We start from the raw sequence: 20,540 nt of genomic DNA, 5'->3' as shown, positions 1-20,540 counted from the left end.
ATGAAATGAAAGCATACTCACCTTATTAAATTCATGAACTATAAATCAATAAAATACATTAAATAACTCCTAAAATTAACTAATGACCAAAGACAATTAATATTTTATGAAAAAGGGACAAACATAATACATAAGTGTACTTTAGTGACATCTAATAATTATTCGAATTATAACTAGGAACTTTGTTTGAAGGGAAAAATTGTTAAAAAATATTTAATTTACATTGCATGAGGTATTTCACTATAAAAAGTGATTAAACAATTTTACATTTTTTATATGTAAAAGTGAAAAAATGTCTGAAATTCTCAAGTTTATTTATTTTCTTATCATTTTTGTTTCTCTATTTCTTGCTGTAGTCAAAGGTTATGATTCAAGTGAGTGCATTCTCACCTTTTTATTCATCTTATCAACAATATTTCACATTTTTTTTTGTAGAATTATTTATCCTTATTTTACATTACAGAGGAGTGTTATTCTGACTCTGATTGTCATAAAAAATATTCTTGTCCCTATACACATATGATGAAGTGTGTTGGTGGTTATTGTTTGGGCTATCACGATGATTAAGGTAAAAATATTTCTCTATTAGGTATGACACATTTTTTCCTTTGATTACTATAATGTTGTGACTCTTATGATTTATCCCAAACTTTCATCTATTTCTCTAACCTTATAATTTTTTTGATAGAAATAGAACCCTTTTAAATAGAATTGTTTTGGAATGGAAAATATGTATATTATATATATAGATTAAATTAAAATCTGTGTTTTATGAGATTAAATAGAATTGTTAATGTACTTCAACAATACAATAATCTAATAAATTTAGAGTTGGATTATAGAAGTTTTTTTAGAATGGAAACTAAATGAGTGAGTTTCACACTTTAGTGTGTTTTATGGACGATGTTGTTGTACAACTACTTCTGATCACCTAATAGTATCATCTTTAGTGAATTTGTGAGATTCCCAACCATCAAAATTCAAACTTAAATATGGAAAGTTGAGAGGAAATAAATTTTGGATATATAATTAATGGGTTTTCCTAACAACTTGTTAAGGACTTAAAAGTAGAAACGATAGATAACTTTCATGAAGAATAAGTCACTTTTTTGTGTTTAAATGTGTTGAATACAATATTTTCAATACTTTTTTCATTTTAAACTTTTTATTAAGTGCCCTAAGGCCCTTGGATAATTATCATTGATTGATGATTATTGATAAGTGCTGGACTCTTTTTTATTTTATAATCGTTAAATTGTTTTTTAGATAATTGTTAATTATATTAGTAATTGTAATCCCTTTAAATCAATATACAAAATATTAGAGAAGTCTTGTTTCATTTCCAACTTGCTTAACTGATTTAGTATCGTGTAACAAAATCTAAATTTAGTTGATTATTTTGACCGTATATTCATGTTCAATATATATATATATATATATATATATATATATATATATATATATAATCGAATCAACTCATGAACCAAACGAGTCGGACTATGTTTAGTTCATGTTCAGCTCATTAAGTTAACGAACTTAATTTTTAGCTCAAGTTCAGCTTATTTGGTTCATGAATCAAGTTCAACGAATCAATTGTCGAGTCGAGTCTCGAACTTTATTCGAGTTGTCTCGGTTCATTGTCAGCCCTACCTAAGGGCACTCGTTAGAATTTCCCAAAATGAATAAGTGGAAAGGAAGATTTCAAAATATATATTTTATATCATAACTGAAAGGTGTATTCTGATCCATAAAATATCATGTGGTACACATGAAACTAAAAGAGTTAAAGTAAAGGGCTTCAAAAAACACCCTACATTCAACAATATAATTATACTCATTATGCAAAAAGCACACATCCACAGTTAGTTTAAAAATGAGTGGAATGAAGTACACCTTCTACGATGGTGAAATCTTCCTCAACGAGATCTATAGATAAAGTTAAACTACAAGGCAAAATAAATATGGACTAAGAATCAAGAAACATAAAAAATAATGGGACGGGAGTAAGTAAAACACATAAATAAACCACTACACACTACAATCCACACATCAACGACTCAATCTTCATTAAAGTATCTTTAAGATCATTCCTAACGATGTAATTAATGTTAAACTAAATTTTGATAAGGAAACTAGCTATTGATGCCAAAAATGCTCTTGCTACCCGGCATACAAGGGTCATCTTACTTTCTGTGGAGTCTAAATCTCATTAGTCGGTTAGAGTCCAATATTTGGGCTAGAATAACCCACTTTAGTCGGTCAGAGTCCAATATTTAGGCAATAATAATGATAATTTTCTTATAAAAGATGGGACCAACCATCAACCTTGTGCATCCATACATAAGATAATGGCATAAAATCAGTGAAACTTATGAAATTCTCCATCAATAATCTTTTCAAATCATTGAAATTGGACCCATAAAACCACAAAATAACCACTTATGTTTGCACAATAAAGTAATGTTACCATATGCATTATATTCATAACATTAGTTGACTTTCATACTCGTATTTCATGTTCATCATTTCAATAGTTATGTACAAATATTTTTTTCTTTATCTATCTTATAACCCTTGTGGTCATAATAATCAATGACCTCACTAAAACTTACACTACAAAAACATCCTTAAGATAACAAATAAAAGGTATTATCAACATAAAAACACTTCAAACTTAACAAGTACATTAACCATGTTATCACAAATGAAACATATATCATGTATAACATATATCACATAAATCAAATATTGAATAAAAAAATATAATCTTAATGTTCCTACAATCACAAAAACATGCAGAAAATTACTACAACACAATAATCTTAATGAACATATAATGGTGGCATGCCTCTCTTTATGTGATAATCTAAATATTACTAAATGAAGCTTAGATATGATTAGATATGTCATCCCTAGTATGGTTTAAAGGCAACTATACATATTAACTGAAAAATTGTTTTACCATATTCATCTTAGTCCTATATGTTTATTAATTCTTTACTCCGCCTGAGAATATCGAACAAATCGATTGACTAACCTGACAATACAAACATGTACTAAAGTATTTCGAAACAAGCACAACATAAAGACATCAACAAATCTATTTGGAAAGATTAATTAATATACAAGCCAAAAATTCAACCAAACATGTCTTCACAATCCACAATTTGCAAGAAACGAAGATAGATTGATTTATAGAAAGAAAAAAAAAACATAATCAAAGTATCAATATCAAATATTATTTATATACAAACCTTTGTTTATAATAGTTGTTAATATAGTTTCGTTAGTGAACCAAAATCAACCCTTGCATTAAAACAACATATATTTAAACAATAGTAGAACGAACTATGGAGACCCTTAGAGTATACATCCATTAAAAAAAGATGGTAACGATGGTTTAAGAAATATAGGTCAAGAGAGGCAAGGAGGGTACTTGGAGGATACTTTGTTTATCATGTGAATAGCTTGTAAAATGTGGGGACAATATTAATAGGGTTAATAGGTCTTTACCCCCCTGTATTATACACCACTTTTGGTTTTGCCCCCTGTAATTTTATTTCTTTTTAGATTTCGTCCTCGTAAAATGAAGATTCTTCAGGATTGTCCCCTAAGCCAGTTGAGTCAGCAGAATCTCCTACATGACATCTACGTGGCATTTTTTTTTTTTTTTGAAGCCACGCGTTAAACACGTCATTTAATATATTTTTTTTGAAAAAACACATTTTTTTTTTATCAAATGTTTTTAATTCATTTTTTAAATGGTAATTTTAATTTTTAAAACTTAATTAAAATATGAAGGGTTTTCACGTTTCACCCCTATCATTTACAACACTTGTAAAAACTCAATCCAATACTTGTGAAAACTCAAACCCAAACAGATTTATCAACCCTAACCAAACCAAATCCAGAACGCGAAGAACGAACACAGTAAGAACAAAAAAGACGATGAAGTGGAAGGGGAAGTCTGTGAAGGAGAAACACGATTCGAAGAGGAGAAAGGTTGCGAAGCTGAAGAAAAATAACGGAAGGAAGAAGATGAAGGTGATTAAGAAGATGAAGACGAAGAACGAAGGAGCATCAAAGAAGAACAATGAAGATGGCACATCTGGAAATGTAAGTTTCTCATGTAGGAGATTCTGCTGACTCAACTGGCTTACGGGCAATCCTGAAGAATCTTCATTTTACGAGGACCGAATCTAAAAAAAAAAAAATTTACAAGGGGCAAAACCAAAAGTGGTGTATATTACAGGGGGTAAAGGCCTATTAACCCATATTAATATTTTCGACATAAGAATTATATAAAGATATATTTTTTTATTTTGTGAAAAATTTACCATATTAAGTGTTTGTGACATGTGAGTGAAATTATTAATTGAATTAGATGGTGAAGGTCGCATGAATTTGGTCAAACTGCTTTATAGTATGATTATTCTTTGGTATTGAAATCCCCAATGAATATTTATGATTCCTCGATGCTAAGGAATAATTATGAAGTTTGGAAACCCTACAAAGTCTCCTAACATTATCATACTAGCGAGAATGTGATGTACTAAAGATCACCCTTAATGGATGATGTTCTTCTTTAACTACTCTTATATTCCTAGTCATATTTCTTAAGTATGAGTTATTGGTACAACATGTATATGGAGTACAGGTGTAGGAACATTACATTTTATACATACCCTATGTACAATTATATGTACACCATAGGTAGGTTGTAAATTAAACATGTATTTATGTGTATGTTTCTATGAATTTCTATTGTTGTATAACTTTAAGTGACATAATATATCTCACCCATTATTATTCTTTGTTTTTCTTATCTATGCATTCTATGCAGAATATCCTCACAACGAGAATGAGGAGTACTATCAAGGTGTTTGATTACAAGAGTAAAAAGGATAATCAATTGTTCACCTATATTATGTAGTTCTTGAAAGTTTTTTGTATTATTATTTATATTTAAATTGGATTCTAGGATCTGATATTGTGACACCCGGGTCTAGTTTTCTACTCTAGTTTTGACTTGTTTTATTATGTATTTTACTTAATTATAAGAATAATTGTATGACTCTCCCAAGAAAACGTATTTTATGTTGAATTATGACATTTAGTTTTTATCATGGTGATGATGTTATATCTTACACTACATGAAAATTTTAAATTCCAAGTTTAAAATATCATGAAACGAGTCACCCTAAGTCAGAGACTTTGGGTGATATGATTCAAGTATGACTGAATCGATTCAACCTGTAGAAAAATAAATTTTGACAATAGAGATGAGTAGCTTGAATCACAAGAAACACATAACATAAGAAAACCTAAGGCATGATGAATCACAGTGATTGCAAGATGCTTTAACAAAGAACTAATGAAAATCAATAACTCACAAGGACATTATCAAAACAAAGCCTATTACTATTACTATTACTATTACTAAGAGCAAGCTTCAATCTCTCCCTTTTTGATAATATCAAACACATGTTGATGAAGATGGATATGACACCCCCTGAAACTAGGCACACAGGAAGCACATGCATGGTATATATGCATACATTTATATGAGTCTAACTAAATGCAAGCAGATGTTACCAATACACATAATTAACACCAAACATAACACTCATATCACAATGATAAGTATTAAGTATTTATCATAACAGGTGCCAAAACTAACTAGTAGCAGAAAGAATTAACAAGCACATCAATAAGTCTTCTCCCCCTTTGACAACATCAAAAAGGGAGAGTGCACATAGAACAGTACAAACCAAAAAGGGTATTTTATTCACGATTATATGCCTTTGTGTGTATTTTATTCACGATTAGTGGAATTTTGACCTATAAGGGTATTTTTGCCGTTTTTAGACTCAGGTGTATTTTTGGTCCTTTGGTAAGCAAGGGTAAATTAGTCCTTTTATTAAGAGGGTTATTTTTTGTGTTTTAATGAGAACGGTTATTTTCTAAGTTATTAGTGAGTTGAGGTAATTATTTAGAGACAGTAATTATTCGGTATTTTGATGGTTTAAGTGAGTAGTAACTTTGGTGAATTAGTTGGTAAGAATATTGAACCCATTAAGACAATTAGAAACCTAGCCCAATTATGTGGTGACTATATAAACATAACACTATGAGGAAAATTAGGTTTTCACAAAATATTTTGAGAGATGTAGAGAGAGAAAGTGGATCAGGAGGATAGAAGAGGAAGCTAGAGAGAGAGCTTGAGGTTTGAAGATATATGAGCTAAAGTGAAGCTTAAGCTAGAGGAATCAAGAGCTAGAGGTAAGGGGAATGGTTTCCTTTCATCAATTAAGTCATAATCTTCTATTTTCAATTATAAGTTTAAGTGATTTTGTGTTAATTGTGACTTTTGGTGTTATGCATGAATGTTTTGTAAGTTAATTACTTGATATTAACTTATATTTTTATGATACTAGAAATTTTTGTACTTTTATAATACTTCTATAATTTTTAGAGATAACATGAAGTGAATTGTTCTGTTTTATAACTTATTATGAGTCAGTCATCTTCAAATGTCTATATATTGAGATAGAAAACTCTTTTTTGAGTGGGACTTGTTGTGTTTGAAAGAGGACGTGTATAACTTTATTCATATTAAATTCCATGATTTTAGAATGCATCTACATGTCTCAATAATATTGTGACCATAGCTGTTTTGTCACATAATTTTAAAGCAGTTTGTCGATTGTAGAAAAGTTATTACTTGAGCTATGTATATCGGTTTAAAGTGAAATAATTGTATCAAAATGTTAACTTATATATTTTTATCACTTGTTGTTATTAAAATGTTAAGTTATGTATGAAAGGGTGAACCTTAGACCCTTTATGGTGAAGAATAGAGGTGGGATGTACGAACATGTTAACCTTATTTCGTTAATGATTATTATAAGTATAGTTAAATTGGTTTGTTAAAAAAAAAAGTATAGTTAAAATGGGTGTGTATTATAATTACACCACTGAGATGTGTATAATGATGTTCTAATGATGTGTTACAACGATGTGTTTAATGATATGTTAATGATGTGTCTGATGATTTGTTGATGATGTCTTAATGATGTGTCTAATGATGTGTATTAATGAAGTATTAAGCAAATTAAATAATGACATTTTTTTTATGATGAATTCAATTGATGAGATATGAAATTATGAGTAATGATGTGCAATGATGGGATATTTAACGATGTTTAATGTTGAGTTGATAATGATGTGTATTAATGATTAATTATGTGGCATTCATGCATTCGTTGTCGAGTCTATTTGAAGATGTATATTTAATGATGAGTTGGATAAATTCAGTAACATACCCTTGATATCCAAGAATGATGTGTAGATTTGGTACCACATGCATATATAGTCGAGTGTAGGGACATTGCATCTAGGTTTGCATTTTATTGATGAGTTAGTCGAGTTTATAAGCATTGCATCCATGTTTGTGTTTTATCCATGTTGGTCGAGTTTAGGAGAATTGCATTTATGTTTGTATTTTATTGATGAGTTGTGCATCATAAATGAATATTTGTCTTTGTTTTAACTATTGAGTGCTTAGTTGTGATTATTATGAGTTGTGGATCATAATGAATATTTGTCTTTGTTATAATTGTTTAGTGCTTACTCGCGATTATTAAATGATGAAATGACAATGTATGTGGTTAATTGTGTTTTATGTATGTTAACTGTTTGAGTCAACTCATGATGTTTTATATGGCATTATTCCTTGATTAATTTAAAAATGTTTTTTATCGATTGTATGTTGCCCAATTATGCTCTTTTGATGATGTTTCATGATGTGTTTTCTTATTTGAACTATGTTGAATCTCGTGCTTATCCTTATTGTTTCTTCCATTGTGTTCCTTTATTGAAACATTCATGGAATAGGCAACCCTGACACTCAAGTTGCCTTAAAATATCTTTGTTATACTCATAAACCATACTTCATATTTATATCCAAATAGAAAATTCCTTTTGATCAAGTCCAATCTGGGTTTAAGAGGAGTATTATTTGTTTATACTTGTGTGAACAAGATACCTGCCTTGGGTCATGATTGAAATAGGTTTTCTTGGTGGGATACTCTCCCTCCTACTATATATGGGTACTTTTGTAAAGATATGTGTAACATCCCTAATTTCCGTTTCTATTGATGTTTTTTAGGGGGTAACTTCCTAGTACCCCTTGTATATATTATTTTCCCACCTTTTTTTAGTAATATATATGAGCATTTGGGATTTGATTGGGGGTTATAAGACGTGTCAACCTAGTTGTGATGTCTTTTAATCTCTTTGATGCATTACGCTCTTGATTCAACATAAAAAGGGACTAAAATATAAAATTCTACATATTACAATTATCAAATCCAATACGTATCAATTTTGCAAAGACCGAATACAAATCAATTTTGCAAAGACTAAAATGAAACAACTAGGATTAAATGCAAAAGGTTATATATTTATAGTGACTAACCAAAATGTTTGATATTTGGTATGATCATTAGCTTATTTAAGCATTAAAATACTTGATAGAGACTATGTTGATTTCTCAACAAATATTAGCCCGAGTTAATTCAATGAAGAAATAAAACAACGTAAAAAGTACGGTAAATCAGGAATATGAAAGAATACTCACCTTTTAAATTCATGAACTAAAAATCAATAAAACATATTAAATAACTCTTAAAATTATCTAATGACCAAAGACAACTAATATTTTACGAAAGATATATTATATTGGTAAAAGGGACAAACATGATACACAAGTGTACTTTAGTGATATCTAATAATTGTTCGAATTATAATGAGGAACTTTTTTGGAACGGAAAAATTGTTAAAAATTATTTAATTTATGTAAACATTGCATAAGGTTTTTCCCTATAAAAAGTGATCAAACAATTTTACATTTTTTATATGTAAATTTGAAAAAATGGTTGAAATTCTCAACTTTGTTTATTTTCTTATCCTTTTTATTTCTCTATTTCTTGATGTAGTCAAAGGTCATGATCAAAGTAAGTTCATTCTCAAGTTTTTGTTTATCTCATACACAATATTTCACTTTTTTTGAAATATTTATTTATCCTTATTTTACATTACAGGGGAGTGTTATACTAACTATGATTGTTGTGTAAAATATTCTTGTCCTTATAAACATATGGTGAAGTGCGTTGGTGGTTATTGTTTGGGCTTTCGCAATGACTATGGTAAAAAAAATCTCTATTAGGTACGTTTCTTTTATTTTATTTTATCATTATAATGTTCTTACTCTTATGATTTATTTCAAACTCTCATATTTCTTTAACCTTACAATTTCTTTGATAGAAATAAAACAATGTTAAATGGAATTGATTTTGGAATGGTGTGTGTGTGTCTATATATATATATATATATATATATTTGTACAAGGAAGTATACAATAATCTATTAAAATTAGAGTTGTGTTATAGAATTTTTTTTTGAATGGAAACTAAATGATGGAGTTTCGCAATTTATGGTGTTTTATGGACGATGTTATTGTATAACTACAATTTAACCACCTAATCGTAATATCTTAATGACTTTGTGAGATTCCCAACATTCAAAGTTGAAACTTGAGTAGCTAAACTAACTAGTACACATATATAATCACTATGTACAAAAAGTGAAGAGGAATATAAATTTTGAATAATATAATTAATAAGTAGATATGAATATTTCAAAATATATATTTTATATCATAATCTGTCCAACAAAAAAAATTAAATCATAACTTTAAGGTGTATTCTGATCCATAGAATATCATGTGGTACACATGAAACCATGTAAGTGAAAGTAAATGGTTTAAAAATACATCCTACAATAAACAATATAATTATCCCCGTTCTGCAGAAAGGACAAATTCACAATTATTTTCAAAATGAGTGTAATGAATTAGTCCTTCTACGACCATGAACTCTTCCTCGACGAGATCTATTTATAAAGATAAACTACAAGGTAAAATATATACGACTAAGAATCTATGAACATCAAAATAACAGGATAGAAGTAAGTAAAGCACATAAATAAACCACTACACACCAGAATCCATACATTTACGACTCAATCTTATCATGAATCTTCACTAAAGTATCTTTCATATCATTTATAGTGATTTAATGCATATTAAGCTAAATTTTAACAACGAAACTAGTCAACAATGATGCCAAAAATGCTCCTGCTATCGATGTGCAAGGGTCATCTTACTTTTCTTACAGGCTAAATCTCATTAGCCGCTCATAGTCCAATGTTTGGGCTACAATAACCCACTTCAGTGTCATTTAGCCATGCTCACAGTAATAATAATGATACTTTTCATCTAAAAGATGGGATCAACCATCAACCTTGTGCACCTATACACAATATAGTGGCATAAACATAGACATAAGTTGCAAGTTCAATCAATAGCTTTCTCATTACCTTTGCTACGAGCCACATGAGTATCTGAAAAAGAAATAAAAGGATTGGGATGAGACATAAAGTCTCAATGAGCTCCACTATCATTGGGTGCTAGTGGTCGAGGGGAAAAACTAGGACCACATGTTGTATTCCTAACATATTTCATATCATATTAAATCATATCATGTTATAAATTAAATTATGTTAGCGTGTAACAAACATTATTATCTGATCTCATTTTACAAAATGGTCGGAGTGGAGTAACCCCGGACTCATCCCTCTGCTAATCGGCTAAATTCTCTATCTGATGGATAGAATCGGACTCCATTTTTTCGTCATGAAGGTTCCTTAACGGGCTGACCAATCCAGGATAATCTGGAGCTTATATGAGCCATGACTTAACTATAAATTAATCATATATTATTCTCATGGTTAGTAATTCATGTGTCTTAATTTTTTTCTTAATATCAATTATATCTTATATTACAATGCGTTCATGGACCATGCTTAATCCAAGTATACATTAAAAAAAAAATCTTATGGAATTCTAAAAATATATATTTTTCAAGAAAAATGATGATTAATACAAAATTCAGCTCAGCATACCTCGCCTAGCAAGTTCTTGTTCGCTTAGAGGGACTTGCAGTCCAAAACAGAGCTGCACAGCTCGCTTAGCGTGACTTCTCCTTCCTTAGCAAGGAAGACATGTAGCAACAATGTTGTCAAGCTCGCTTATCCACGCTTCAGCTCCCTTAGCCACAATGACATAATAGCAAAAATAAATTACAACTCAAACACAGTCCTAAGCATGCATCAAGATGATACACGAAAGACTCACAAATAACAGACTCAAAACCCTAAATGATCTATTCTTCAAATGACGGCTTGAATGATGAATTAGGTCTTGCAGTCTTGTTTAGATACTGAAGCAATATGGGTCAGAACAACTTGTTGGGCTTCAGAACAAAACGGTGATCTGTTTCAGAATAATCAGAACCAGATAAGGAAAGTCCTAATATGTAGGCACATTATTAGGAACATCCTGATCACCTCCAAACTTTCCTAAGTAGATAGCACTCCCTCGGGAAATCATAAACGATCTGATTCTGTACTAAAAGCACGCAGCTTGACCAACAAGAATTAAGGCGTGGATTCCTTAAATAAACAAACACGTGCGTAAAACAAGGCAAGGTACAGGGCATACCGAACCATGCCAGGATGTTGGAACATCGTGTACAACATCACACTTGAATATTTGTTTTAGGCAAAAGTGAAGCCAACATACAAATATCCAACACATATTAACTAAAAAACAATTTTACAATATTCATCCTAGATGTGTATTAAATCTTTACCCCGCCTGAGAACACAACGAAATGGATTGACTTATGTGAAAATACAAATATGTACTAAAGTACTTTATAACAATCACAACATAGATCCATCACCAAAGCTTCTTGAAAAGATTAATTACTATCCAAGCCAAATATTCAAGTAAACACGTCTTCACAATCCATAATTTGTCAGAAACAAAGGTAGATTGATATATTGGAAAAATAAACATAATCTAAGTATCAATATTAGATATTATTTATATACAAACTCTTGTTTACAATAATTGTTAATATAGTTTCGCTAGTTAATCAAAAGCAATCCTTACATTAAAACAACATATACCTAAACAATAGTAGAGCGAATTATCGTGACCCCTAGGATATACATCCATTAAAAAACGAGGTAACTATGGTTGAAGAAACATATAAACAAACTCAAACAATAGTTTTGAAAATCCTTAGAATGGTTATTGTGTCAATAAAAATTATGACTCAGGAACATAACCATAAAATGAGTACTTGATATTTTAATAGGATAATAATTTAAGTTGTGAGTATAAGAATTAAATACTCATTAAAAATTATTTACAAGGTTGCTCTTGAATATTTATCTTTTATGTAAAATTTTGTGATGAACAATATCGAGGAAATCCAAATAGCTCAATAGAGGCAAGAAGGGTGCTTGAATGATAATTTATTTATCCTTTGACTAATTTGTAAAACATGGGGACAAAATTAAGATTTTTGACATAAAAAATAAATGATCACTACAATGTTTATCCTCTCTAGCAACAGTTCAAAAGTGTTTCTAGAACCTAGAAAAGCGTTGTCTATGAGTATAGGGGACGCATTTCAAGTGTCTTCTATCCGACCCTCGCCTATTGTCTGAGGCGATGTTTACTTAATCTTTGGGCGCACTTTTTATAAGCATCGCCTAAACTTAAGGGAATAAGGTACGTTTTTTTGAAGCTCCTAAGGCGGCATTTTGAAGTGTTTCCTAGAGGTACTGTATGAAGGCAACAATTTTAAAACAATCAGAAAAATATCCTAGATTCAAACGGTCCCACTACATTGATTGTATTTTAATGAGCCAAGGCAAAATCTGAATCGACTTGCTCTGATACCAAATTGTAATGCCCATAATAATTTGTCTAGAATTCTTACTAGAGCGTTAAAATTTTGTATCGATTACATTAATTACAGTACGTAACTATTCTCTTAAAGGGATGAACAGTATACATATGTCTTAAATATCACGTCAATACAATTGATGCGTGCAAATACATAACCGCTTGGATGATACAGGAACTAATTGACGAGTGCAAAATATCAATTCATAGTATGGGTACACATAAAACAACATAAAATACATATGCTCAAGAGATGCAAGGTGGGTGCTTGGATGATACTTTATTTATCTTGTGACTAGCTTGTAAAACGTGGGGACAGTATTAATATTTTTGACATGAGAATTACATGAAGAATTTTTTTTATTTTGTAAAAAATTTACCGTATTGAGAGTTTGTAACTTGTGAGTGAAATTATGAAATTAATTAGATGGTGAAGATCACGTGAGTTTTGTCAAACCAATTTATGGTATGATTATTCTTTGGTATGGAAACCCCCGATGAATCTTTATGATTCCTTAATCAAGGAGTAGTTATGAAGTTTGGAAACCCTAAATAGTCGCCTTTCATTATCATACTAATGAGAGTATGATGTACTAAAGTTCATCCCTAATGGATGATGTTTTTCTTTAAATACCCTTCTATTCGTAGTCTTTTTCTTAACTATGAGTTATTGATACAACTTGTATAAGGAGTAGAGGTGTATGAACATTACATTTTATACATACCTCATGTACAATTATATGTACACCATAGATAGTTTTGAAATTAAACTTATATTTCAGTTTGTTTTTATGCATTTCTATTGTCGTACCACTTTAAGTGACTTAACACATCTCAGCCGAAATTTGTTTTATGTTTTTCTTATGTATGCATTCTACGCAGAATATCCTCACAACGAGAATGAGAAGTGGTATCAAGGTGTTTGATTACGAGTGTAAAATGGATAATCATTTTCTCATCTATATTATATTTTTCTTGAATTTTTTTTGTATTATTGTTTATGTTTAAATTGGATTCTAGGATCTGATATTGGAACACCAAAGTCTAGTTTTATACTCTAGTGTTGACTTGTTTTATTATGTATTTAATTATATATAAGAATAATTGTAATATTCTCCTAAGAAAAATATTTTATGTTGAATTATGACGTTTAGTTTTTATTATAGTGATGATATGATATATACTTTTATTATGGTAATAATGTGATAGCTTACACTACATCAAAATTTTAACTCTCAAGCTGAAATAGGGCATTACCAACAAAGTTTAAAAGTTCAAAATTTAAATCTTATTAAACTTCAAAATAATCTTAGTAGTAATATAAATAAGGGAAATTCTTTGTTACCCATCTCACTATGGTGGGTATTTGTACCCATGACATTTTAAGTCGGATAAAATGTTAACTGACGTCATAATATTTAATTTTTTTTTAGGAACGATGTTTGCTCTGATACCAGAGTTTTAGCAGAGTGCGGAAGACTTTTTCTATAGACAAATTTAAATTCTTTTGTCTAGTTTTTCGAGTTTTAGAGACAACTTGAGCTTTGTAATTTATCTCTTTTTGTTTTGAGATTTCAAAATCTCTTTTGAGTGGTGTTACTCTAAGGCTTTAATTCCTGATCAATGGTTTTTCTGTTTCTTCGAATAGATATTTCTCAGCTTCTATCAAGGAAAAACTATTTCTTGCTAAATTTCTAAATATAGGTGACTTTAGGGTAACTAAAGGTGTAAATAATTCATCAATATGAATTGTAATTTTTCCTATAAATTCTATGCTATGGTGTGAATTACTCAAAACATAATTAATTCTATAACATATTGTAAAAGGATGATTACCCTTTCTCATAAAATTCGAGTTTTCCAACTTATAATGAAAAACTATAGATCTATCTAGATCTTTATCTTTTAGGGATAATCCCATTTGTAAATTTATATCAAATTTTATTTTTTCATATTTTAAATTACACTTTACTTGTGCAATTGTTGCTTGTCTTTTGTCTAAAATCCTAGAGTCTTCTAGGGCTATTTCTAGAGGTGAATCAATACCTTTCATAAAGGTACTTTTGATTAAAATTTGAATAGTTGATATATGAATATAACCAATTTTTCTTTTTTCTTTTTAAGAAAATGTTTCAATTATTTTTTCAATTTGAGTTTTATGTATGGTAGATATGACTATATTTCGTTGAGTATTTTCAATTGAAATTGCTTCTTCTCCTATCATTATTCCAAATTTCAAACTATTTTTTCTTGAGAAAAATTCTTTGAATTTATTAAACTTTCTTTTGAAATTTTCTTCAGCAGTTAAAGATAAATATGCTTCTTCTATCTTATTATCTATTATGTCATCAACATAATAACTAGATGTTCATTCAAAGTATGAAACCTCAGTCATATTCTATGTTGTTTATTATGTCAATACTATGATACTGAAAAGTAAATTTTGAATTTAATAAAGATATATTCATATCTGATTAGATCTTCTTTGAGATTTTGTTGATATTTTTGGTTTCGTTGTAGCTAGATATAATCTTCGAATGATTATATTTTGATTTCCGTGATCCCTCCAGAGTATTACCTCAAGGATCTAGTTCCTCCAGAGTCTTGTCTCAAGATCTACTTCTATAAAAAAAAAAAAACAAGTTTTTATAGGAACGAAATACTTAGTAGTATTGAACTTCAATATTCATTGATTACAAATGAGAAACGAGACTCTTATTTATAGTGAAAAAGGGCTCACAAATTGTTCACATGTCCCTTCTCGACAGCTAATAAAGATAAACACCTAAAGAAAAAGATACACAATAATGTACATAATTATCTCCTTAGTGGTCCCTATCTGCAATATCATAATTATCTTCTAGTTATTATGTTGTAGAATAATTACAGTGGTACCTTATCATATCTGAGTCAGATTGGGACCACTTAGGAGATAATTATGTACATTATTGTGTGTCTTTTTCTTTAGGTGTTTATTGTAACACCCTATTTCTATTAAAGTAATAAAACATACGACTAATAAAATATTCAAGAAATAGATGCTACTTTCACGAATCGAAAACCAACATGCATGAATATAAAATCTCATCAGTCGCAGCGGATACAAAATCATATACATCAAGCATACATGTCACATGATCTCAAAAATGCATAAGCATAAAAATCTCAAAGTCCGACACGTGGACAAAATCTCAAAGTGTAAAACAATCCAATAGAGATCTAGAGCTATCAAACAAAATTCCTAGATCAGAGCCTACTCTACTATAAGACCCGATAGTGGAGAAAGCTCCCATTATCCATGCATCACCGATCAACTCACCGAGCAACTACTCCTGCATAACGTCTACTCACCCATACAGGCAAGTAGGCGGTTAAAACCACTGGGGTGAGCATTACATCAACATAATCATATAACAGATAAGCAGGAATAATAAATTCAAATATCATGTAATGAATTAAGAATAGCTAAGTTTCCAAAAACATACATTCATACCAACAACTATCATTATCCATAATTTCATCACCAAACATAAACAATAACCACCAATATACATCCATACAATCCACATAGATTACATCATTCAATAAATTCATCAATGTACAAGTTCATCAATCCATGTAGTCAATCATGATACAATCAGTTAATCAACCATTTAATCAATCAATTCATCAATGCATGCAATGTTCTAGACTCCTCTAGATGCATGTGGATCCAAGTTCACCAACGTCTAGGCCGTTACCCATGATGCCAAAATGATACATCAATGTTAGAGTATACCTCCTCTTACACAATCTCCGAAGTAAAAGAATCATCTCTTTTACAACAATCAAATGAATGCATGGACATAGCAAAGACCCAACAATGCAAATACTCAACTTACATACACCAACACAATATAAAAGTACACCTCCAATTACATTGCACAACTCCAACAACAATTGCATTATCAAGTAATTACGTCCACACAAATCAACATAGCACATATCAATCAAGTGTCATCACAACAACCACAATGATCATCAATATCATTTCAACATCTTCAACATTATGCAATCACATCATTACAATATTTCTCACATACCAAGTAAGAAAACATACAACATCTCGTAATTCATTCATACATCTCCATTTAGTCATACAAAACTAAACAAGAAAGATTCGTAAGGTGATTGGCTTAAAAGGATATTTTCATCAATATTCGTCTCTCTTGACATTTTCCAAGAATTCTCATTTTCAAAACCCAAACCAATTAAGACTCAAGGAAACCAATCACAACCATTTTCAGTAATCATATAATCATTGTACTATCTTAATCCCATTTCATTTCCTTGAAGATCCAATTTCTGGAAAATTCAACGTTCTTGGACAATTTTCAAAGTTTGATTCAATTTCACAAAACAAGTCCAAATCTCATTCAAGGAGATGTTCCAGTAGGATTAATTGTACAAACAGTGATTATACAAGTTAAAAGAAGTATTTAAAGAAGTTCGGATTGGCCCTAGGAATCTCGGAACCAAAAATTCAAAGTGCTGGAAAATGAATTACTCGCTTAAGCGACCATCTGGTTCGCTTAAGCGAACGAGTTACATAAGCTACAGAAATGTACGCTTTCCCGCTCGCTCGCAGCTCGCTTAAGCGACCATGCATATTTTTCCAGAAAAAGTTACGGGTTCCAACCCTTTTTCACCCAAAACTCCTCATTTTAATCCCCTAATGCCCAAATGTCTTTCCAGAAATTGTTTATAGGTCACATAACTCATAAGAGTACTCAAAAACACATTGAACATGAAAATCAACCTCACTTTTAGCCAATTCACCAAACTCTTCAAAATATACCAAAACACCAACAACAATTCAAATTTTCATCATCAATTCATGAATATGTATACACAAGCAATGATTCATCAACAACAACATCAATTAACAACAATAACATCAATTGAACATGAATCATATCTCAATTCAACAACAACTTAGCAAAATTCACCAATTGAGCACAATTTTCACAACTTCAAATTTTTACATAATTGAACATGTAATTTCACCAACAATCATACAATTATCATCAATTCATGCATACAAACATATCATCACAGTTGGAGCACGAATTTAGCAACAATTATCCAATTATGAAAAATTCATACCACATTTGAAAAATTGCAAAAATGATGATGATGATTATGATGAAGACTAACCCCCTTACCTTAGATTATGATTAATCTCAACCTAGGCTTCACTTTAGCTCCTAAGCTCACTCCAATTCTTGATTCTTCAAGTTTCTCCTTCTCTAACCATTTTTCTCCTCTTCACCACTTTCTCTCTCTACCTCTCTCTAGAATGATCTTATCAAATGAAATGAATGATATTTTCTAAGACAAACTCATAAGGTATATTCCTCTAAATGGGCTTAACCTAGTTTCTAGTGGACTTAACCCATTCTAACACAATTCCAAAATGTTACTACTATTCTCAACGGTAAAATGCTATTAATGATCACTTAGCGGTAAAACATTATTAACAGTCACTAAATGGTAAAATACTAATTACTACACTAATAACTTAGTAAAACTATACTTATCACTAACACTAAGATTAATCCTCCTCCAAATTACTAATTTACCCTCTCTAGTGAAATGACCAAAATACCCTTCTAATACGAAAATCTACCAAAATGCACCCAATGACAATTAATCACATACGAGCACATATAAATACGTAATAAAACAATTAAAATAAATATAGCGAAAAATCGGGCTGTTACATTTATCTTTATTAGCTGTCGAGAAAGGGACATGTGAACAATTTGTGAGCCTTTTTTCACTATAAATAAGAGCCTCGTTGCTCATTTGTAATCAATGAATATTGAAGTTCAATACTACTAAGTATTTAGTTCCTATAAAAACTTGTTTTTTTTTAATAGAAGTAGCTCTTGAGACAAGACTCTGGAGGAGCTAGATCCTTAAGGTAATACTCTGGAGGGATCACCGAAATCAAAATATAATCATTCGAAGATTATATCAAGCTACAGCAAAACCAAAAATATCAACAAAATCTCAAAGAAGATCAAATCAGGTATGAATATATCTTTATTAAATTCAAAATTTACTTTTCAGTATCATAGTATTGACATAATAAACATTATAGAATATGAATAAGGTTTCATACTTTGAAGGAACATCTAGTTATTATGTTGATGACATAATAGATAATAAGATAGAAGAAGTAGATTTATCTTTAACTGCTGAAGAAAATTTTAAAAGAAAGTTTAATAAATTCAAAGAATTTTTCTCAAGAAAAAATATTTTGAAATTTGGAATAATGATAGGAGAAGAAGCAATTTCAATTAAAAATACTCAAGGAAATATAGTCATATCTACCATACATAAAACTCAAATTGAAAAAAGAATTGAAACATTTTCTAAAAAAGGAAAAAGCAAAATTGATTATATTCATACATCAACTATTCAAATTTTAATCAAAAGTACTTTTATGAAAGGTATTGATTCACCTCTAGAAATAGCCCTAGAAGACTCTAGGATTTTAGACAAAAGACAAGCGACAATTGCACAAGTAAAGTGTACTTTAAAATATGGAAAAATAAAATTTGATATAAATTTACAAATGGGATTATCCCTAAAAGATAAAGATCTAGATAGATCTATAGTTTTTCATTATAAGTTGGAAAACTCGAATTTTATGAAAAAGGGTAATCATCCTTTTACAATCTGTTATAGAATTAATTATGCTTTGAGTAATTCAACACCATAGCATAGAATTTATAGGAAAAAATACAATTCATATTGATGAATTATTTACACCTTTAGTTACCCTAAAGTCACATATATTTAGAAATTTAGCAAGAAATAGCTTTTCCTTGATAGAAGCTGAGAAATATCTATTCGAAGAAACAGAAAAACCATTGATCAGGAATTAGAGCCTTAGAGTAACACCACCTAAAAGAGATTTTGAAATCTCAGAACAAAAAGAGATAAATAAATTACAAAACTAAACAAAAGAATTTAAATTTGTTTATAGAAAAAGTCTTTCGCACTCTGCTAAAACTCTGGTATCAGAGCAAACCTCGTTCCTAAAAAAATAAAAATAAAAATCTTATGACGTCAGTTAACATTTTAACCGACTCAAAAGGTCATAGGTACAAATACCCACCATAGTGAGATGGGTACACAAGTTGTCACCAATAAATAATTGATAAAAATATGTGTTAAAGTATTTACATGGACAGTTTAACAATTAAATAAAGCTTCCTAGTTCTGTGACTCTTACTGTGGTCTTTAATTCTAATGTTATCTACATTGAGACGCTAACACGCATAATCATATACTCTTTAGATTGTCATCATTATAAATAGCGTCGAAAAACATTTCCCATACAAAGTGAGTATAAAATACATAACTTAGAATACAGTATAAACTTAGATATTCCCAACAATGTTTGGTGTGATAAGCATGGGAAAAACCTTTCAATCCAACATACAATTTCTTCATTCAAAATATTTACATTCTAGTATCGTAACCATGCAAGATCCATACACATACATATATGTAAACATATTTTTCCTTCGTACTTAATCATTTTATGTCTTAATAAATTATTTCTTTTATTAACATAATACATGTTAATGTATTATAACTTGTT

At 29.9% G+C, this 20,540-nt stretch overlaps 2 long non-coding RNA genes across 2 annotated transcripts; both read left to right on the top strand.

Annotated features, from left to right (window-relative positions):
- The first annotated feature begins 237 nt into the window (after positions 1-237).
- Positions 238-5,126, top strand: LOC25492044 (uncharacterized). The gene is made up of 3 exons (XR_003011086.2): positions 238-374; positions 464-568; positions 4,844-5,126. It is a non-coding gene; the product is annotated as an uncharacterized lncRNA (long non-coding RNA).
- A 3,710-nt stretch (positions 5,127-8,836) lies between these two features.
- On the top strand, positions 8,837-14,030 carry LOC112421106 (uncharacterized). The gene is made up of 3 exons (XR_003011087.2): positions 8,837-9,017; positions 9,105-9,229; positions 13,766-14,030. It is a non-coding gene; the product is annotated as an uncharacterized lncRNA (long non-coding RNA).
- The last annotated feature ends 6,510 nt before the right edge of the window (positions 14,031-20,540 follow it).

Source organism: Medicago truncatula, chromosome 4 (genome assembly GCF_003473485.1).
Source record: "Medicago truncatula cultivar Jemalong A17 chromosome 4, MtrunA17r5.0-ANR, whole genome shotgun sequence".
Classification (NCBI taxonomy): Eukaryota; Viridiplantae; Streptophyta; class Magnoliopsida; order Fabales; family Fabaceae; genus Medicago; species Medicago truncatula.
The sequence above is the reverse complement of the archived record's forward strand: the minus strand, read 5'-3'. Positions and strand labels throughout refer to the sequence as shown.